Source organism: Etheostoma cragini, chromosome 1 (genome assembly GCF_013103735.1).
Source record: "Etheostoma cragini isolate CJK2018 chromosome 1, CSU_Ecrag_1.0, whole genome shotgun sequence".
In the NCBI taxonomy this organism is placed as follows: Eukaryota; Metazoa; Chordata; class Actinopteri; order Perciformes; family Percidae; genus Etheostoma; species Etheostoma cragini.
In genome coordinates this window covers 28356623-28380272 of record NC_048407.1, presented here as the reverse complement: position 1 = coordinate 28380272, position 23650 = coordinate 28356623, and the positions used below count along the sequence as shown (strand labels likewise).

General features: G+C 39.2%; 1 long non-coding RNA gene across 1 annotated transcript; it reads right to left on the bottom strand.

Moving 5' to 3' along the window:
• Nucleotides 1-246: 246 nt before the first annotated feature.
• On the bottom strand, nucleotides 247-22284 carry LOC117945330. The gene is made up of 3 exons (XR_004656777.1): nucleotides 22271-22284; nucleotides 14606-14612; nucleotides 247-367 (listed from the first exon to the last, which is right to left on the bottom strand). It is a non-coding gene; the product is annotated as an uncharacterized LOC117945330 (long non-coding RNA).
• Between the last annotated feature and the right edge of the window lie 1366 nt (nucleotides 22285-23650).

Here is a 23650-nt window from a genome sequence, read left to right as displayed (position 1 = left end):
AATCCAACATGCATGATGAATAGTGTCAAATACAGGGCTGGCCTCTAGCTCACGCAGTAAGAGCGTTTGCCCCGTGTTGGCTGAGTCCTTCACGGGTTTGAATCCGACCCGCAGCCTTTTGCTGTGTGTCATCCCCCTATGCTGAGCAAGAACAAGCTTCTCCAAAATCTTTGACACAAAGAACTAAACATCTTTGACATAAATGCTCCTTTAGAAATAAGCCTAAAGCTGTTACAATCATGTTTAATACAATATCCATCAATACTGACAGGGCCACAGGCACAAAACAATTCAGAGAAGCAGGGCATAGTATTGATTTAGAAGAGTCATGATCAGTAGGTGAAATACAAAATCTGATAATGTCAACCTTGTTGATAAATAAGCTATAAAAAATGTTCTGTAACTTCACGTAGCATCAGGGGGTGCAATAGCATATTTTGGTGCAGTATGTATTACACTACACAAGATCTTTAGCCACGATATTAGAAAAATGCTTTGCTTTAGATGCTTTGACAAGGCGTTGGTAGGATACCTGGTGATCTCTCACTATCTCATTGGACACTTGCAGTTTATCTTTTTCCATTTCCTGTCTGCTTTTCTACACTTTTGGGGGCACAAGTCTCACTGTTAAGCCAAGGTTGGGCTTTGATTTTGGCTCGCTTCAGTTTAAAATGGACAACAATACCAAGAACATCTGTGACAGGGGAATTAAACTGAGTAACTAGCTCATCTGTAGACAGAGAGGCGGAGGTTATCTCTATAGGGCTAGTAAAAGGACAAGCTATGAATTAAGCATCAGAAAATTGCCTAGCAGTGGACGTGTTCGTGCTCGGATCGATCTGGCAGGCGAGGTAATGGATTAGAAAGTGATGCATTAAAAATTGCATGTTTATGGTCCAATAGACTAGCAATATGAAGATAAATATGGTGCAAAAGGTGAGAGATTGTAGAATACGATGTGAGAACTTGCAGAACAAAAAATCGGAACTTGATGTTAAAATTTTCACTTGTGAAAAATAAAATTTCCATTTGTAAACATGAAATTTGCACTTGTTAAAACAGAATTTGTACTTGCAAAAAATATTTGCACACATGTGATCATACGTTATATAAAGAAAAAAAACACAAGAGCTAGTAAAAAAATGTACTCATGTAAAATGTTCACACACCTGTATTCAGAATGTGAAGTCACAGAAAAAATATTCACAAATGTTTTGATTGATATTTGCATGAACAAAATGACAGTTGCAAGCGTGTAGTGCAACATTCATTCGCGTACTTTTTCATTTTCTATCACAATGCCGTTGTGTTTTTTTTCTTTGTGTGACTTTAAATCAGATCACGTGTGTACATGTGTGTTTTGCAAGTGCAAATTGTTATGCTTACAAGTGAACATTTTAACAAACAAGTTTAGATTATTTTTTCTGCAAGTTCTCACATCGTATTCCACACACCATATATACCTTCATGTAACAGTACAGTGATATCCAGCTCAATATTTAAAACAGGAACACCTAATGATAAAACAAGATCCAGTGTATGACCACGTTTGTGTGTGGGAGCAGTTATAGACTGAATCTGAATGAGTCCACAAGTTGTAAAAAGTGGCTAAATAAAGCCTTTGATGGACAACAGACAGATATTAAAATCACCAACAGTTAAACTCTAGTTGGGCACAATCAAGCATAGAAACTCTGAAAATTCACTGACAAAGTCCTTATTGCACCTTGGAAGTCTATACATCAGTGCACAATCAGTGGGCAGGACAAATCAACTGTAATTGTTTGCACCTCAAAACTAGTGTACATATTAACTGGCAATTAATGGCATTTATTGGGAGTTTGGAAAATTGTTGCTAAACCCCCACCCCTGTCATTTTACAATAAGAATTGGCAAAAATCCACTGTTGAAACAACATTTTCAACCCAATCAGGTAGCTTAATCTAGCGACTGAAGTATTTGCTGTTTCATTAGTGTGATAAGGGGCATGTTGCATGTGCTCAACATCCTTTGTTAGAGTGAAACTCTGATGTTATTTGTGAAAAAGTATATACTCATGAATTACAATTTACCATGTGACACTAATTGCATCACACTGGACTTCATACCCCTGAACCCATTTGAGGGTTGTTTATTTGAAAAATAGCTGTAGGTAGCTACTGTGAAGTCTCCAGTTGTTGAAGGCATTTTAGTTCATGAACATGCATCATTTTCTTTTTTTCCAGGTATTCTGTGGCCAGTTAGATAGCAATGCAGTTAAGGTGACAAATGTAGCCTTTGTAAAACAATGTAATATGTTGACAGGCACAGTCCCTGAACTTGATTGGACGTTTGGGGTGGGAAACAGCAGCTACTGCTGGGGAGCCTTTGAACCAGGCATGTTACACAGAAACTGCTCCAATGCGACTCTATTCTGAGAGCGTTGAGAGCTGTGATTGAACAGAGAACAAGTCTTCAGAAATACACATCCCTGAATAAATAAAACTAAGTATTCCACAGTTTTTGTCACATTTGTGTTTGTAGAGTGATGCTAATGATTTTGTCTGCAGGTAATTATCAAAGCATAGTACCATAGACATGATCCATTACAGTGGATCACAGCACAGGCCCACGTGTCCGGACAATAAAATCCTTCCCATCCATCCCGGCCTTCTAAAAGTGCATGCATAATGTTTGAATCTTGTCTTTGCTGCTAATTAATTGGAGAGGCAATTATATACATGCAGCTGTTCGGCCAGATGTCAGTGAACCCTGCTCTGAAGTCATGCTGGCAAATTAAACCTGACAAACATGATCATGTAATCCAGAGTTTGTCTAATAACAAGAATTGCATCTGGTCTCAGACTTGCCTGAGACTCAGGGACTTTATTACGTAGCAAGAATACCGCATGATTGAAGTCTGTGTGAAGTCTGATTGAAGCGGAGGAGTTACATTAAGAGAACAAAAAAGGTGTTTAAGATTCTGTAAGGTATGATTTCAGTTTAATGTATTCTTGGATGCTCAATCAAATAATGTGTTTAAAAGGGTGTGGCATGCAAAAGAAAATTTTAAGCGAGGCCAAACTGATTTGGGTAAATATAAAATTTTACTATTGTCAAAAAAAATGGCTTTAGGTGAAGCTGAAAGGAAAAGTTGTAACAAGAACAGAAATGTTTTAGTTTTTAGTGGCCTTTTTCTGACTTATAATGACACAGTGCATTTAAAGCAACACTGTAGGTTAGAAATGAATTAAAACCAACAGGAAGGTCTACAATTTTGAAGTAGGAACAATGTGGATCTGTAGCGTTAGAGTGGTTAAGATTGTATGCACATAGACAAACTCTAGCACATTAATCCAACTTGCAATGTGTTTACGGTGGTACTCATTAATTTCAAAAACACTTTGATGATTCTCAGTCTGCTAGTAATAGTTTCCCTATCCTCCAGAGAAAACTGCACAGCTCCAAAGCAACCAAACTGTAATGTGCTGCAATGCAGATGGATGTTTATGTGCCCTGCTTGGAGAAGGGCAAAGAGGTAACATTGCCTCCATTCTCGCCAGGCTCTCTCTTGTCTCGGCAGCCTCCAGCTAAAACGCATGATCATCACTCCTTCTCTCTTTATCACCTCTATGTACAGCGTCCTCACTGCCTGACATTTTCATATACGACAATTTCATATATGAATGCAATTCATGACCTCATCACAATGGAGAAATTGATTTAGCATGCTGTGATTTCCTTTTGCTTCTGAAGCCTATTCTCATTTTTGTTTTTGGAAGCAGTGAGAATATGATGTGCTGAATTTTTGCACTGTTCAATTACGTTTGATGTTGTGAAGTCAGATTTGATGGTGCTCAAAGAAAACAAGCGGCTGGTCCAACGTTTGGCAATAAACAATGGAATACAGGGATATCAAACAGCCTACAAATTGACTACGGATCTCTATTTCCACTTTAAAGTATCACAATAAATGTATGTCATTTCTTTTCAAAAGATATAAAGGCACAAAAGGGCCCCCATTTTCTCTGTAAAGTCTCCAGTCCATAAAATGTACATTTATCTGGGAGGAGCCTGAAAATTATGCACTGCTGTGATTTAAAATAGGGATTGAATTAATAACTGGTTGCCTCAATAAAGCGTATGCTGTCGTCAAAGATGATGTATTTGATAGGTAGCGTTTGTAAATCCCATTGAAAGGCATCATTAATCTTCTCATCTTGATGCCGTGGGACATAAAATGAAAGAGTGGGAAATTACTTGTCATCCCCACAGCAGTGCACTGGAACATTTTAAATGGGGGTGTAATTGTTTTCCTGATTAGTTCAGCGTGGGTATGTGTCTATTTATTTACATGTTCTGTTAACAAGGACAGTGTTTGTTGTGAACCACTCCTCCTCCCCCCTACCCCCCCACCCCCATACCCGATTGAGGATGAAAAATCCCTTTGGGCTCTGGGAGCAGCCATAGAACTGCCTCTATTGTATTAAGTAGACAGTTCAAAGATACATTTTCACTAGTGATATGAATGGATTCTTTTCTTCATGAACAACCAGATAAGTACGTGTGAAGTTACTAAACCCCCCTTTAATGATCCTGCTGTGAGAGTACACAAATGGTAATGTACAGTAGCTGAGATGAACACACAGGATTAGAGTTTCAACAGAGCCATATGTTTTTAGTTTCTTATTATAAGATTATTTATTTGTCAGGAAAACATGGAACTAGCCACTACATAAAGGGAGCTATTATTGGACTTGGATGTGCTTGGTGTGAAGATTTAAGAGATTTACAACTATGAAATACACAAGATGACAAAAATAAGAACGTTAAACGACTAAGACTAGACAGCCCCCAAGCAGCTCTGTGAGGCTGTAATTAGGCACAGGCATGCCTTATAATTAATGTCTCGCTGTATAGTACCGGCAAGACTCGACTTGCCTGTAACTGTTATTTTTTGGTTTTCTATTGGCAAAAGTTGTGGATTTGACCTGATACAGATTCCTAGCAAGCTAAGCCACAGGTGAAGTAAAAGCACTGCGGACCACTGATTTCTCAGAGAGGACTGGCACTAGCGCAGAACATCCTTCACAAAGCTACGATCAATGGTGACTGCAATTTTTTCATTCTCTCCATGGATTAAAAAAAATGGCATTCCACAAAACCTGGATGTGGAAAATTGACAAATTGCAAAAATTTCTCTGTTTTTGAAGATTATTGCATCCAATAATTTTTTTAGCTTTTATTGTTTTTGTGTCTCCACCAATTCTTGGGGGAAAAATCTGGCTCTTTAGCTGCTAAACCCTCCACTATGTTCACCAGCTAGTCAGTGACATTGTTTGCCAGCTGTTTAGTACTGAGCAGATAGCGTTAAATTTATCAGGGACTTTTTCCTTAAACCCCAAAGCCTCCTGCGGCTGAGTGTGAAAGGCCAAAATAATGAGCTGAAAGATGCTAAACCGCTCTGTTGAGCTGAGGGGAGCTGCAGAGTTGTTGGATAATTCTCTGTGGGTTCTGCACTACAAGGGACTGCTTTAACATCACATATAGTCATTGGTAATATAAAAATTTGGATTAGGGCAGCTTTGAATAACTATCAAGGATATTCTTTTTTTAATATATAACAACTGAACTGTGCAAATTATTGGCAGTAGAGGTAAATCAACATATAACATTTCTCTGAGCTACAGCAACACATCCATCCACATCCTCCGGCCAGACACTCCAACAGTGAGTAATAATGCAATGCCACTGTCTTCATAATGAGAATGCAATTATAGGGTAGAAGCAGAGACGTCCGACCTCTGCAGAGAATTCTCAACTGAATGGGAAAAAAATATATAGAGGTCTTAGCATTGGTGCAGTATATTTAGTTTTACTGTCCTTGCAAACCAATAATTAAACTACCTGCCATAGGTTTAAAGGTTCTAAAATAACTGAATAAACAGATGTTTTTTAACAGCAGCTGTCATGGCTGTGTGCTGGCAGCCTCATAACATACTTGTTGTAATTGAGAGGTAGTTCTGCTTGTCAAGTGAAAAACATACATCTGTCATAACAAACTGCTGCTTCAGTAGGTTGTAGAAGTTCTGGGCAACCTGGAAATAATTTGAACTTTGTTACAGAGCCCTGAAGTGTACAGTGCTATCGGGGCCGGCTAGGCATCCTTCATCACACCGTATCTGAACTCGTCTGTCATGGTCATGTCCGCGCTCAGGCTCCCACTGCGGATGGATGAAAAAGATGGTGGAAAAAAAGGCTTGAAGAAAGTATATAGAGGATTCAATAAATGTTTGTAAAAAAGAAATGACATTATCCTACTCCTAAAAGAAGTATTTATGAATATGAAAAATCCCCATATACAGAATAATTAATATGAAAGCTATTACCTATTTCTTTTGAAATACTGTCACTACAATCTTAATGAATGAATAATGAATGATTATTTTGTATTATTGTGTCATGCATTAAAAAGAAATATGCCGAACACCAACAGGCTTACCAGACACTATTTTTTATGGCAAAGACCCGATATAAGAATAGCAACATAAATTACATGTAGTAAACAAATAAACCTTCCTGTTGTTGTTTTTTTGCATCTTTTTGCAACAAATGTTGACAACTTATATCAAATTAAAACAACCACTCCATTTTCGTCATTAGTATACCAAAACATTTCTGGATTTGAAACATTTAATTTAAGATGGGATGTTTTTAACTCATCATAATAAGGACAACACAAAAGAAAATGGGATTCATTCTCAACTTCTCCTAACAGTTTGCACTTTTTGGATATTTTCAAATCTACCAACTTCAAGGCCAAGTAATACTTTGTGGTATATTTGTTCATTGATTCACAAATGTAGGTTACAAACATACTTATTGTTAACTTCAAGTCACAGTATGAATGAAATCCAGTTCTCTCACAGATACACACACACACACACAAGTTCATGATGCAACTAGATCTGAACACAGAAAAAGCTGAACCAAGTCTCCTGGGAATCTGCTGATGTGCCAAAAGGGCTCAAGTTCACAAGCAACAAAAGATCAAGGACACAAGCCACCTGCTGCTGCTCACACAAAACAACAGGCTTCTCCTCCTCATAAGCAGTGTTGAGCAGCCACTGCAACATTAGCATTGATCCAGACAAAGCCAGCCCCACAAGCCATCAATAATACATGTTGAGCCATAATGAAAAGGTCTTTATTAAATGACTAGTTGGTCATTGGTCTTTTCAGGAGCACCCAGCTGTGTTGTAGGAGAAAGTTGAACCGGGGCATTGTTTGATCCATGTCTTTTCTGCTCAACACCACGAGTTACTTTTATTCCAATCTAAAAGCAAAATTACCTGTGTTTGTCAATCTGTGAAACAAAACTGCATCCAAATAACTGGAGATAATTTGTTTGAATAATTTGAAATTGCATCACTCACTTGCGATAACAGAGTTGGGCACTCTCGGCCCTACATTAAATCGGCTCTCTGCTGCTGTCACAACTGAGCTTTAAATAATGTGTGCTATTTCAGTCTGCAGCGGTGGGAAATGTGATCTCAAATTTCAATGCCCTATTCACTGTACAGTCCTCGGTTGCTCAGAACCCAGCTTGATGAGGGTGCACAGACTTAGAGTCAGCTTAGCAAAGTCAGAAATCATCTATCACCCAGGGGCAGGAAAAAAAATATCACAAGACAGCTGGTATGTGTGACCGAGTAGGTGTGGAATCCGGATCATAAAGAAAGTATGTCTCCTCACAACAATAATGGCCCATAACTCCTAGGACTGGAGCATCTCTTTAGAGAAAACAAGTTATGGACAGTTAAAGAACATACAGTACGTAAGTATTATTTCTATCACTGGGTGCCCTTCCCTATGATCTCTTTATTATACACACATAGGATGAAAAGAAAACACAATATCATTCCAAATTAAATAGAGATAAATTCAAGTGAAGCCGGTGGCATAGAAAAAACTAATGTATGGGCAGCTTCAGGTAGTCAGTGATAACAAATGAAACTAAGCCTGCTAATCAGACTTTTTAGTCATTTCGATTCACTTTATTAATTAGCCTTACATATTGTCCTTGTTAACCCATTTTGTTTTGGTTTCATTTAGCCGTAATCAATAAGTAGCAAGTTCTGCCAACACCACTGGCATTTTCAGTTGGAAGCTTGAAGCTAGAAGCAGAAACTGTAATCTAATGTTTATTCATGACAATAAAAAGAAATATCTGAGTTCAGGAGCTACTACACTGTATGTGTGAAGTAACTTCTGCGTCAGCCTCATCCACAAACGTCAAAATGCCATTTTTCGGTCACTATATATACTATTTAAACATTTGTACCTGGCTCAGAGTTACATGTTTATGGGTAACTAAAGCACCAACTACAGCTGATACAACTAGCAGCTGCTGCACGGAGCTCGTAGCCAACCGGCATCGCGTGACCAGCCGTCGGTCTTCCAATTTTGTAGGATATCATTCGTTATGGTGTCCATACATTTTTGTACGATACGGACCCGTTCATGAAAATGCGTTGATAGCATTGGATTCAGCAAGTTGTTCTTTTTGTTGCCATTTGGCCTGTTAATGTTCAAAGATAATAGCGTCATGTCTGTATATTATACTGCTGTGTTTAGGACAGCTTTGTCTGCAAAACCAAGCTCTATTTTGCTGCACAAACTAATGAAACACATGCTGGCACCCATTTGCGTGTTTTAGAGCTCATGTATTTGTGCTTGGCACAGTGTCAGTTTTACACAGAAGTGAATGAGAGATGGAGGTTGCACCTGCCCCTTTGTTCTCTCCCCTGAGGGGGATCTTTGTGTTTGTCCCGAAGCACTGTAGAGTACAGTGACAAATTTCAGTCTATAAACCACAAAGTCTCTGACAATGACATTCACACTTACAGTTATGTGCATGTTAAATGAGTGGAATTAAGCAGCAGGTCAAGCTATAGAGACGTGTTTTAACGGAACAATGTCCGCTCCTGATTTTATTTTATTTGTCTATTCTGTGTTGCCTTTTTTAATGCAAACACACACTTACATGCACTTACACGTACATGGATGCACACACAAGCACACACACAAAACAGATAAATTAGTCATTCTGCCAAGCACAATACCATTTTTTTAGAAAGCCATTTACTGGTTTAAAAGGGCAAAAAACTGAAAAAAAATAATTTAAAGTGAATTGGATACGGTATAATGGAAAGAGGGTTGTTAAAATGCAAAAAGCATCTCCAACACCTCTCCTGAAAGAATAAAATAAACATCTTCTCTTCGGCTGCTTCGGCCCCGTCCTGAGAGATTGGAGCCGCAGAATAAAGAAGGCATCTGTACTCTTCCAGGTCAGTCATGCCCTGTTTGGGAAGGTTGGAATTTGAGATCCAAGGATAAACATCAGCTCCCCAGAGAGGACGGTTACTCATGTTTGAATGCTGCACGGGTAAAATAAATCTCTCCACAAGCAAAACAACCATGAAGAACACTTTCACAGGCTCTTTTGGGAAAGTTCATTCTTAACCTGCGAGTTTAGGCTATGCAACAACTGTGTTCAGCTCATCTTCAGCCAATTGTTTAACACAGGTGAAAAATATACCATGTGGAGAAAATAAAGAGAAATGACAATGCAAATGGAAACAGAAAGTCTCACATTTTTCAATGAAAAATATGTACATCTTTCGTTTGGTTGCAGTAATTACTGATGATAGCCTTGAATAAGCAATTTCCCTGCAAAGGTCCAAAATACTGTTTTGATGTGCTATTTTCTATTCATTTTGATTCACCCTTTTCTTTTTTTGTGAAGAAGAAATAATGTCCTCATAGGCAGAACCAAGAGTAAACAGCTGTGTCTTTGTATTATGAGCTGTTACAGGTAATCAACAATGCATCCACTTACCCAATACTCTTCACAGAGGGGATAGTTTTCAGCTGCACTCAATGATTGAAAGCATTAGTGATGAATGGCAAACTGCTTAGATGGTTCAGACTTTCACTGTGACCACGAGCACGGGTCGATCAAATCTGCCGTTAGTATGTACTTATCTCTAAAGCAGGTTTGAAATTGTATGCACATAGGAGAATGTTGTTTATATTAAAATGTTGCAGCTTATGGGCTAATATAGTGACAGGCAGCGCTGAATGGAAAATTTGATTTTAGTGAACTACCGATGTGTGTTTGCTGTATCTGGATAATAGAAAGTGGAATTGGAGTGTCCCGGTTGTGTTCCGTCCTCTGCCCTACCACACCAGGAGCGTCTCAGAAGCAGAACCACTTGTTGCTCAACTCGCAGATTTTATTGTCTTTACAAGTATTTTACAAAACAATTGCATGTTTGTTAAGCTAGTATCTACCTTCTACTCCAGGACCTCCTACAGTTAAACTCAATGCCTTCTCTTCTCTACTGTTGTCCTTAAAAAAAAAAAAAACGATCTGTGATGTCTATTATGTTTATGACGTATACGATATTGGGGAGTGTCTTTTGGTGAACTGACTGGATACTCTTACGGTTTCACTTCCTGGCTGTTGGAACGGCTGTTAGCGGAGTGGAGATCTGCTTCACGCACACTTCTGGGATGCGGCGTGGCACAGCTGATGGAATACAAGCAGTTTTACAGTCGACACATCCAAGCTTGCGCACGCCATTATGACATCAAAATGATGTAGATCTCGCTGACACGCAACACTATTTTTTTCAGCGGCTCGGGACAAACTGAAAACAGAAAGCCTGACCGAGCTGGAAGGTAACCGGATGCCAGGACTCTCAGAGTGACTGCGTATCTCTCTTGTAAACTTACTAGGTTAAGATGAGTTCTTTTATGGTGAATGAAAGGTTTGATCCGACAAAGTAGTTCATTGAATTAAATCAAAACATTGATGGCAATGGTTCTGCCAGTTCTGTTGTTGTTTACCTTTTTTCCTTCTTCTTTTAGTCCGTAGAAATAGTAATCTCGGTAGCCTTTGCTCGTTAGAGCCGCCTCTGTTTAGGAGAAGACTGCAACTAGTGTTGTGACCACTATGCGGGACTGTTAACAGTTAGCTCACATGACGTCACTATGAAATACAATTTAAAAAGGAGTTCAACAGAAAACATGAGACGTGCGTGTCACGCAGGCAGTGTGCAAGCTCTAACCTGTTAACATGGGAGCCGAAATAAAAACGGACACGCCACGCAGCTTACATGCTCAAGCCACGCAGGCAGTGTACAGGAGCCCTAAGAGCTCATGGTGTAAGACAAGCACAGGGACTCAAGGCAGACTATCCAGAGCCATTCAATGTCCATCAGTAGGCAAAGTGTGGTGGAGTTACAGAAGGCAAACCTTTTGCCAGATCATTTTACTTACTCTTAAAAGAGATCTCAGTCTTTATCTCCCCTCCCCCCAACACACACCTGTTTAAAGCACGTGTTATCAGACTAAAGGGCCAACAAACCAAATCAAAAAGACAAAACTCAGCTGTTGTGACTTGGTAACATTTCCTTTTCATAATAGCTTCTTTCTAATAAAGTAAATCACACGCTGAAGGGCTTACATTAAAGTGCCTCGCAGTGGCTTGAGGGCATCCCTTCAAAGCTTCATCTCTATAAAAATATGCAGTTATGTACTTTTGTGGAAAAAACTAACTTACAGAGAAAATAATCCTGCCTTTTATATATCACCACATGTTGTTTTTCTGAGGAAAATATTTATATCCTTACTGCTAATGAGCAATTTGGCATGGAGACAATGCTTTATTGTTGCCGTTAGTCTGCTGAGATGCCGTACAGTGATATGGCTCTGGCTCTGTGGTGAACCAGGTCAACCAGAAGTGTAGCACAAACATGAGAGTATGTGAGTGCTAATGAGAGCTGTGTGCTCCTAAGACCCTTGAATACTTTTTAAAACTGGTTTTATGCTGTCTAAATTACAGGTTGTCAATGAGATAGTAAATAATGGCAGATGAAGTTGTAGCAATGTTGCTGATCATCAGCTTTCAAGTTAATCTCTCAAAGGCACAGATGGCGCGGTGTGAAACAAAATGAATAAATTAATTGCCTGTAAACGTGTCTAAATGCACCAAGAAATAAGCAATTTAAAATGTGTGAAACTCCTCAGCATTCATCAGGGACTGATGATGAAAATCTAGCTTCTAGTTTTTAATCTGTTTCTGCAGTAAATAACACTCTAGAACGCAGGATTTAAAAAGAAAAAAAAACTTTTCATGAAGATTTATTTTTATGAAGAATTTTATTTCCAATTGATTGTTCACCAATTGACCAAATTTTGTGTGAACATTCATGACAGAGGTCCCCCCCCCCCCCCCAATTAATTTTAGCTTAGTTTTGGTAGTCTTACATGCACTACAAAAAAAAGCTCCATATCACCACTGCCTCTTTGTCTCCAGGGTTAGGGGTTAGCTCAGTCATGTAGGCGACCGCCTCTTGTTTGGCTTCACTAACAACTGCCATAAAGACAGCAAACAGAAAAGACAACAAATAAAAGTCTATTGATTCTAATTCCTTGTCATGTCATTCATGTACAGTGTATTACACTGTTCAATGGCAGGTGAAATAATGGCCAAACTAAATTTAAGTTTGTGACTAATTACTGCCTAATAGAATCTACAAGGAACATCCATGTGCCGAAAGAACTGATTTGATTGTAAGCAAGCCAATTAAAATCTAATTACCCAGCTTACCTTGTCTTAAGTAGAGTGCTGTGGGTTTGCAATGGGTGTACTGATCATGCTTAGCAGGGTTTTAGTCAAGGCAAGTGTTTATCAAATGAGCTGAGGGCTAGTTTTCATATAAGTTATGTATAAGGGCTTTACTGTTTTGCAGAACAACTTGTTTTCCCACTCTCCAAAGCACCTAATAAAATCTGCCCCACTGATGTTTCAGCCCCAGTGAACGTTCAGGTTACAACCTCTCTCATACTTTAAACCTGCCTTTACTGATTTTTTTGGGCACTTGGGGTATTGCAACACTGACATGCTGGGTTTATAGGGTGAACTTGGTAGCAAACAAATGCTTATTCATACAAACATACTTTGTGCATCCCGCGGCTAAAAAGCAACATTCCCATTCATTCTCTTTGCTTTTGTTAACACGTGAGGAATGTAAGTCCAACATTTACTCTCCTTTTAGCTCTGATTTAATTTCCACCACCTGAAGGAAATATCTGGCTGAAAATGGCTGTTCAGCTGCTAAATGCTCCACAAGGTTATAGACATAATCACTAACTGTGTCCTTTTGCCATTGGATGCTGGGGAGGTAGTGTACAGTGGCTTTATCAGAGCTCTTTTTCCAACCAAAAACATCTGCCAGCATCTCTTATCTGGGTGAGCCAAAACAGCTAAGTTGAATTTACAGGCCATAAAAACTAAGGTGAATAGATGAAAAGCCCTGAGTTTGATGATGATTCTCTGTGGTTCGATTACTACGATTGACACCTTTCACAATACACATTGTCATTTGAGCCAACATAGTAGTCAGAGTGGCTTAAATGATGTTCGTAAGTTTGTTTATTATCTTTAAAAGGCTATAATACATCGTGAATAGAAATTTGGCATAGCTGTGACAGAACTAATAGCAGGATACAAATTAAAGGCAATAATAAAAATGCCATCCCAAAAACATAATCACAACTGGCATCAACAATCAGATTTTGTAATTCAGCAGGTGTCCCCCCCCCCCCCAATCTCTCTTATGTAGTTTGTAGGTCTGACCAGTCAGCAGGACAGCCTGCAGCAGTGTTTCTCAGAGCTGGCTCCAGTTGTGTTGAGTTACGCTGGATAAGAATCAGAGATGACAGCCCGGACAAGTATGAGGCAGATGGTTCCTAACATGGCATCAGTTACAGGTCTTACAGGGAAAACCTTTCATCCTTTTGTTTGCCCTCCGCTCGACGCTTGCAGATATCATGTACATGTTTGATTGGCCAATGTAATGAGTTGCTGGATGACGTTGCAGAGGAGAATTTAAAAAAAAAAAAACTGTTTGAGAACATAGAAGGTTGCTAGCACTTGCGCTGGAATAGACTTTTTTCCCTTTGGCTGCATTAAAGTCTGTGACCATCATGGCTTATCACATTCAGTACTTTCTCCCTTTTAATCACAGAGATATCCCAGTCATGATACATCAAGTTGCTCATCACAACCACACATCTACCTTTAAGGCTATTGCAATTGAAAATGTCAAGCTCCAAGTAACATTTAGGATTTAGGATGGAGACACCCGTTGATTGACTGGCAGAAGGGGACAGTTTCGAGAGAGTTATAAAGAGAGTGAGAAGTTTTTGGTGCAATTTTTGTGGAACTGTGGGAACTGTTTTCAAAGTGTCCGTCTCCATCACCTACGCCTGTTGATGTGCAGAAGAAACTGTGTAGAATAATTCATCAATATGACATATTTGACGTGCATATACACAAGGGAGGTTCTGTGGTTATTTTACAACAGTCTGTTGCTGGTTGCACAACATTTTATCACTAGACATGTTGTGTGTAATTGTATCTCGACAGTCACTCCAGTTAGAGACTGCAGGCCACGGTATTAAGGCACACCAGAGCACAAGTGTGGATATTTACATATCAAAAGGAAGCCTTTCCAGCCCTTGCAAGCTATTATGGCTATAACTACCAAAACACCAAAAAACTCAGTTGGAGCAAGCAAAGTCTCCTCACAATATGATGTCATCAGACATAACTTTCTACATGGTTACATGGACCTGAGCCATGGAATTTCCGGCCCAGTCTCATGGCAGTTTGTGAAATGGTTACATTATTTTATCTATTGATTTGTTTACAGGTCAATTTATTGTCATTTTTTGGCGTGTTGATCATTCATTTGTAGGTAATGTATTTCAATGGGAAGCCTCTTTTGCAATCACAGAACGATTACGGTAGCAAGTAGCATTGAAAAGCCGAAAATCTGCGCAAGAAGATTGGTCGGGGTGGTGGATGGATCAAAAAACACAGTCAACTGTCCCGTTGTTGTGGCTGGTGTGTGGCGTTTCATTTTCCCGTTGTTGCGTCCCCCAAAGACCGCGGATCGCGTCCCAGTGCTAGTTGTTGTCACCGTCCCACGTGTGGCGTTTCATTTCCCCAGTGTCATGGTAGTTCAGGAAATGATCACATTCAAAAAATCCAAATCATGACCGGTACACAAATCAATAAATCAAAATAACGTAACCATTTCACAAACCGGGTTGGAATTTCCCAAAACAAAACTGCGAACAATGAAAGACTAAGAAACTAAACACCTTGCTGGTTGCAAGTGGAGCTGCTGCTCTTTACAAATATATCCAGGCTAAACTTCATTCAAGTGACTGACCAACCTGAGCTGATGATTTCTCTAGCAAAGCAAAATAAATTCTCAGGCGGACGGTGTGTACAACCTGAGGGCCAGCTGGTGCATTGACTTACTGCATGTATTTTAGTAAATGGAAATCTATTCAGTTCAAATAAAACAGACACTTTTAGGTCCTTATCTAGCCATGGGTGTCAAACAGTGATAGAGCACTCTCTTCCCTGGTTTACCTCTCCAAATCTCATTAAAGGCTGCATGGAAACGGGAAACATATTGTCTGGCAGAACCCTAAAAAAGACCATCTGATTGAGTTTCTAAATAACAGTTAAGTGAGCTGACACTTTACGATCATTTTAATCAGAACATAGACTTTATATTTGCATAATTCTTTGTTAACCAAATGTTAATTATAGAAAATCATTAAGCAGTGTTTCATAGAAATGAAACAAAGGAACCTCTCTGACAAAATGTACCCAATCCAGCCGAGCTGGTGTTGAAGTACCCTGCTTCAGAACAAAAGTAGGAGTTAAAGATGGTGAGTAGTGTCTTAGTTACACAAGAGGTAGAGATATGGAAATGGCAGCGGTAATTATGCTCATGCTGAGTCAGATATTTCAGCAGCTGCTGCCTCATGAATAATATGGATTGGCACATAAAATACGTACAAACATTTCTGCAATTTCCACAGTTCCTATATTTCACCCAATATAATACAGTACATCCTCTTTGTCAGAAAATCAGTGAGATGTAAGACAGTGGAAGATTAGTTGAAATAGGAGGCTTGACTTTGACTGCAGCAATGTTCTTGATCTGTGTTTAGGAGGTTTCCGATTTTAGCCAAAAAAAAAGAAAAAAAATAAAAGAAGAAAAAGTAGTCTGGTCCTACCTGCCTCTCGTACATTTCATTTGTACAGAGAGTCTGGCCACACTCCATTGACAAGTGTTAACTTCCTTGAAGGTGGGTATTTTGTTGAAGTTTAAAACTACTGGCTCTTCCCAGAGATGCTCTGGATCTGCCATAAGCAATCGCTAACGTTTGGTCATTGACGTATGTCATGCGCACGTACAACATGCAGCTTATACTAAGGCTTATACTAAGCATTGACATTGCTAGCGTTAGCCTCATAACATTAGCCTTAGCCAACTCCTTCACCACTAACGGAGCAAGCTGGAAAATCAAACTTTTCCCAAACCCCGTGGGGTTCAACCAAACTCAGCAAAGATTGTTCTTGCTCAGGCTTTAATTTCTGGATATCCGATATAACATTACCACAATGGACTGAACAGCTTTGCTCGCATCTTTCTCCGTCGCCATGGAACTACAACTCTAGCGCACGGCCCCAGTGTTATCATTCTCAGCCATTTCCTCTTTTCATTGATTGTACCAGTTAAAATTTGGCCGGAGAAAACCCAAGAACGTACTGTAAACCCAGACGGTGTACTGTAGGGAAATGTAAATTGAGTGGAGGTACGTAGGAGGGCCGAGCCAGCCTAGGGTCTGTTGTGGCCCTAGGTAAAAATTATTAGGGGGCCGCGCAAAACCAGAGTTTGTCACCACTATGTTCTAAACTCTACAAATGTTGCTTACTTGATTCTTCAAATGTTGCCACTGTGTCCTCCAGATCTGAAGACCTTCGCACATTTCACTTGATTGAAATGAGAGCCAGTCCTGAAAGTCTCTCCTTGGACAGGGGCTAGACGGACCTGCACTCCAGGCTGGTTTCTCCAGTTCCACTAGCTTGGTTAACTAACAAAAAACATGAAATAATAAACACCATTAGTCTAATGTTAATGCTAATGTCATTGGTAAGGGTAAAAGACAGCATTCAGACAGTTTCTGTTACACAACTTAACACACATACACAAATATCTCCCCTACTTACCCTTTCAGATGTCATTGCGAAAATAAAAAGTTAGTTTAAGGGGGAAGGGGGTTGCGATCACTGTTGATCACATTTTGAGACATTGGTGTGGAGTAAAGTTTGTCAGCCCTCGGGGGCCCCAGACGGCCTGGGGCCCCAAACTGTTGTCTGGCCTGCCTGTTGAGAAGCTGTGGCTCTGCAATACTCTTGTAAGACAGAAATCAACAATGTTGCTAGCAATTTACTGTAACAAGCCTTTGAAATGATAAGGTATTCTGAAAGAACATAGATGCAAATGAAACCATATCATGATGAAATCATTTTTGTTATAATTAATTCAAAGGTTAAATGCTATATTTCTTTTTCATTTCAGATTGAATGGTCTTGAATGAAAACAATGTATCTTTCAATTAAATCCTGTATAAACCTCTACTCTGTATGCTACAGCTCAGTTCAAATACAAAAGAGGAGGTTCAAATAGTCTTAAACCCTCGCTTTCAGGCCATTAGTGTTAAACAATGACAGACCATGCTGCCGCTCTTCAAATCTTGTGTAAATGGCTTCGGAGTGAAAACGATGTTGTCTGGCAGCACCTTAAACAAGCCACATGGCAATATCATGAATGGCGCAGAGCAGACATTTCTCTAATTGTCATGCTGTTGTATAAGAAATAATTGGCTCATTTTAGTCAGTTGAGTGATGACTGGAAAATGTGCCCTTAAAGAGTATCCATTCTGTTCTTTGGGGACTAATCTGGGAAGCATTCATATTTATTGTCTGTGCTCAGACAGACATGGATCCTTGTCTAGAGTATGAAAGGAAGGGATTATTAATGATGCAAGTTTCTCTTCTAAGTGCTATTATGGGGTGTCATTCACAAATCCTATAAACTCAAGCACAGCAGATCTTTATTCAGCCCAAGCTGCCTCTGTTAAGAAGACAAAATTCAATCACTTTCTCCTCAGAAATGAAGAGGACAGACTGGAAACAACACGTGTTTTAAAAACAGGTGAAGTAAAGCAGCTATGTTGAATTCTGGTCTTTGAAAGTAGTTTACAAGTATAAAAGAGTATGGAAACAAAATGCTCTTCATGCTGACACTCAAAGCATTCAGTGGGAGACTTATAGTTATTATAATCTATAATGAGAATTGTGATAGAGGCTACTGTTTTTATTATAAAAAGCATTCTCTCTAACCATTATACCAGGTACATAGATAATAGAGTTTCCTTGTATCAACTTGCCCTACAGCACTTTCTCACACAATAAACAATGGGAAATGATCCAAGTCCTCCCATACAACTGCTCTGCTTCTGTAAATAGGCCTAATTACTGATTGTTACATAGGTATCTCCGCACATGCACATCTCCTAGAAATGAATACATTCATTTGCAACTATTTTGCATCAGCAATCCTGTTTTGTGGAAATTTCTTGCGGTAATTAAATTACTAATGCAAAAAAATTGGATTGCTCTGTGAATTAAATGAGCTCTTTTCTGCTGAGCATCTTGTTGCAAGGCAGGTTGTTTTATCTTAAACAGGTGAAAACAATGGGCTGTGTGGCTAAAACACTGTATACTGCTATCACTGTGTCGGCCGGACATACTTACCAGAGACCAGAGAGTTCTGTGGTTATGCCTCTCAACAGGCTAAATATAAAGTAAAATTATGTGCCACGCATTTTTTGTTCTGATTAAAACAAAAGATTATGAGCACATTAAAACCTTCTGAGACCGAGAGACTCGCCCACGAGCAAAAACAGCACCTCTGATTCATAGTTTAATCACTTCACCATAAAACGTAGAAACTCACCAAAAGCTAACGAGTTAGCGGTTACCGAGGTCTCTTCCGGGTCTTTCTAGCCTCTACAGGTGATTTTCTATTGAGCCTGGAGCCTGGAAGTCGTTGAGCATTGCATTCAAACCGTTCCATCCAAAGTGTATCCACTTTATGTCCATAATTCATTGCGTTTTTGCTTATTAATGCCGCTAGCTCCGTGGTTCCGTGGTCCGTGTCTGCTCTCTGTCGTTCACGGAAGTAAAGCCGATAGTATGCCCATATATGGGAGATGTCTTCCAAAGAGTATGGAGGCTGAAAGAGGACAATACTCCCAGTCAAACTGGCTAGTATGCGATCAAAGATGCTATAGTGTACAAGATAGATATCTACCGTTTCATAGAGCATAATGGCCTTAATGGTTTGAGATTTGGCCTTTTTTGAAGAAATGTAAATAGTATGTGCTTTATATGAGTTATCATGTTTATTATGTTTATTTTTGCATAAAGGAGAACTGTTTTAGAATAGATTAGATTAGATGATACTTTATTCATCCCACAGCGGGGAAATTCCTTTGTTACAGTAGCATTCTCTACAATAAGAGCAAAAAACAAACAAGTAAACAAACAAGTAAACACACAAGAAAAACAGGCAAAACAGTAGACAATGAGCAGAAGACACACAAATGCTTGTGTAGCATTGCTTTGGGTGTAATATCAATAAATATGACATTATTATGTTGATTATTGGCATAAGTAAATGTCATGAGGGCAAAAGCATCTGGACTTTCTTTGAAAAAATGTATGTATTTTGTCATCTGTATAAGTTATGATGATTATTTCTTCACAGTGTGACTCAAAAGACATATGAGAAGTGTTTTAGAAAGTAAAATGGCTTAGGTTTTACTGCTCTGTCTGTGATATCAATACATATCTGGAAGATTCATGTTCCGTTTTATTTGTTTATTTGTCACGCATTGTTACGCATGACAATCAACAAGCTGTCATTTGCGGGTAGGAACAACGGCTGTATGTAACTTTCTGAAGGTAACATATTGAAGTGTGACAAATGCACACAAAACCAAAGGCAAGAACTGAGCTGAAGATGTTAAATCTACAAGCATTTTAATTTATTCACCCACAACATTGTCTGGATCATGCATAGTTTAGAGAGGTTGGTCCGATGGTCAAAGCACGACATCTTGTGATTGCTGGCCAGAACATCCATCAAATCATTGGGGATATTCATGTTGTCGGGGGGATAATTATGAATCTTTTTTGTGAACACTGACCTTTAAAACAACACTCAGGTCAAAATGTCCCTGTGGTTGACGCTGAGTGAAGTAAAGGCTAGATTTCCATTAAAAACAATTGTTTTGCACCAGGCTGAACGTTTTACAGAAATATAAAATAAAAATGTATATACTCTAATGTGCAGATTGCTTTGTTGATTACAAATGTTTTAATTCCCCAGAGCTTGAAACCTTTTCATTTTTTATTCACTCTGATGGTATAGCAGACTCTTGGTCGATCATGTGATAATGCTTTCAGAATTGTAAAGCTTGCAAAACAAATATTTCCACCTATCAAACAGGATATATTAATGATGGGACTAAAGCCCAGGCACAGAAGGCATGTAAACTATCTGATTATTTTAGTTGCTGTATTATTAATATGGTATTTAATGGTTGGGTTGCTGCAGATTTAAGCTTTTCTAACTGTTAAAGAGCATCAGCTCTGGTCTTAAAATGTTAACAAACAGGGTCTGTGTTGCCAGGCAACAGACAAATGTATCAATGGATTTAAGCATACCCAGACACACTATTAGAAGTGGAGGGACTTGTTTGGCATGACATGAGCTCACGACGGTTCCCAGTGCTATATCCTTAAGTTATTTCCTTAACCAGAGCAGGCACAGCTAAATGTATTCTAAACAGGGTGTTATGTACCATAGTGTGCTCATCTCTCTGTTTACACCTCAGGCAACAAATTTGCTTATTGTGTGCCACTGCGCAATCACAATCCAAGACGCTTTGATAGATGTATAGGATAACATCGAGATGTAGACAGATATAATGTATATTAAGCACGGGTGCAGCAACTCAGTGAACAATGTGGAACAATGGCCAGAATGCTTTTGTCCTCTGAAGTTACGTGCTGTGCTATTATTAACGCTAGCCGAGAAATCTAGACGCAACATAACGGAAGTTAATGTAATTTGCATAGACAGTGAAATTAATGGACACAGCCACGTCGTAGACTTTGACAAAGACCGTTGAATTAAATTAGAAGCACTTTTCCGGTGATGGCTGAGCGTTGCTGTGCAGCTGCAAACTGAACTTGACAACGTAGATGTTACGTTAGCAACCTGTCTGAATGTTGTAAGTCTTCTGGTAGCTGTGCCAAGAGGAATCTGTTTGTGGATAAAATGTTACTTCATATGAATTCACTAACCACATTCCAAAGTATTTCCAATCCATCAAAACGTTAACGCTAAAATATTTAGTTCCAGTGGTTTTCATGGACTCGCTATGGGCTTCTCCCTTAATTGTATGTGAGTTGGAAAAACCAAACTCCTGTCAGGCCAATTACATCGGCCAATCACATCGTGTATAGAGCTGCTTAACAAAATGACGACAGATTTGTGACAATTCAGAGTGAATTCCCTGCTACTTGAAAAGAAAGAAGATGGCTGCTGCTGCTGGCGAACAGCGGTCTTCTGAACAAAAATCGAATCTGTCAACTAGCGTTGCTCTGGTTGGTTGTAGCGCTATCCTATTGCATGCTTCATGATCCAGTAGAACGTGCAGCTGGGAGAAAGAAGAGCACTGAGGGCTTAGGTTCTGCATATGTTCTGCTTTTCTCTGCTCCAGATGTGCCATCTTGCCCTTTCAGCATTTTACCTAAAGCCTCTGAGTTAGAAGAACAAGGCTTCCATTTGTACTAAAAAAACAAAAACAAACAGCTGTTTATCACCAAAGTTCAGGTCAATGTGGAATCTCAGCTTTTCTTCCTTTTTTGTTTAAAATTGTGACCTTTAGGTTTCTAAAGTCTTGTGCCAACTTTTGCACGTCCAATCATTTGATCCATTTGACTTGACAATTCTGCACTTAGAGAAAATCCTGAGCTTGTACTTGCAAGATTTTATAGCGTGTTAGCAGAGTTAAAATTCTATTAAATTCAATTAAATTGAATTTCAATCATTAGAATAAAACATGAATGTATGATATGGTGCACAATAAAGGGAATTGAGAAGAGTATTTGGCAATTAGACCCCAATCATGACATAGTATATTTACAGGGGTAACGAAGATATGATTGATTCAGGTCCGGACATTGGTGGTGGTGTCGCTGGAACATATGTACGTTCAAAAATTGTTTTAGTCACGCAACAGCAAACTCAGATTGGACAGATGGTCTAGTTAGGAGATCTGAGGAGCAGTTAACCATAGTCCTCATAAATCTACTGGAGTTTAGAATACCAACACAAACAAAGCAGAAGGTGACGGACATCCTGCTTAAAAAGAGGGACATCTGGCGAAGTTTCCAGCACCTGAGCAATCCTGGACGTGGAACGTCGTGGACATAGTCTAGCTGATCAGTAGAAGCCTGAGAGTGGGAGATAGAGAGATTGTGAAAGAATGAAAGCAAAAAGACTTTCCTTTAGCTTAATTATATAAAATGAACTTAAGTGAGATACAGTGATAGATAGATAGAATGAGTTGAAATAAGATTTGATGAGATTAACGTGGATGAGATGAGATTATGTGACGTAAAAGAGATGAGGTCAGAGTGCATCACATGACAAAATGAGATCAGAGTAATGAAGTGTGTCTCTGTAAGAGATCTGTGGTCAATGTTCAAAAAACAAAGTAATCAATCTTTAAGGTTTAAGTAATTGTATTTTAGAGAAATGTTCAGCATTATTACAGAATTTGTACCAATGTTAAAGGAACGAGACATCAGTGAGTGGTGGCTAATGACCCTGCAACCGACCCCACGGCGTCGTTGGAGGTGCAACAGGCAGAAATGTCGAGCAAGAACACCCGTCTGTAAAGTCCGCAGCAGGTTTTGAAGGAAGAATATGTGGAATAAAGAAGACTATATCTCTGCTTCTGCTGCATCAATTTTGATCCTTCTTTTTATGTCCATTGTGAGTCAAACAATGTTACAGTGAAATGATAAATCGACAGACAACCATCACATACACTGAAAGGGGGGTGTTCTCTCCTGAGCAGACAGCATTCCTGAACAAAAAAAAGCTGTGATAAACCCACTTCACACTACTCGCCAACCAAACAACAGCAGACAGACAAAGTTAGCGACTAGCTGGTAGTGAAGCATAAGCAGCTAAAGAGCCAGATATTTCCCTGAGGAGATGGTATAGACTTCTAGTTTTGTGGATGCATTTTTTGATGAACGATCCCTGTCAGCGCTAACCTCTGTGAAAATTACTTTGAGTTTCCTGTGAAGACTTTACAGTAAAAGCCACCCGATTGAATGTTTTGCTTCCATTCCAACTTACTTAATGCAGCTCTATAACGTTGCTGGGGCAAGTAAAAAGTAAGCTGTGATGCTGATATTGATGAATTTAAAAACAGTAACACTGGATAACATACATGCATTGTTTCCTGTGAAACTGTATAAGTAGACAATTTGAATCCGGCACAGGAATGGCAAACCCGTAGCCTGACATCGTCATACTCAGATTCAAGTCAGAATTAGTGTGATACTGGTCCATTGGAC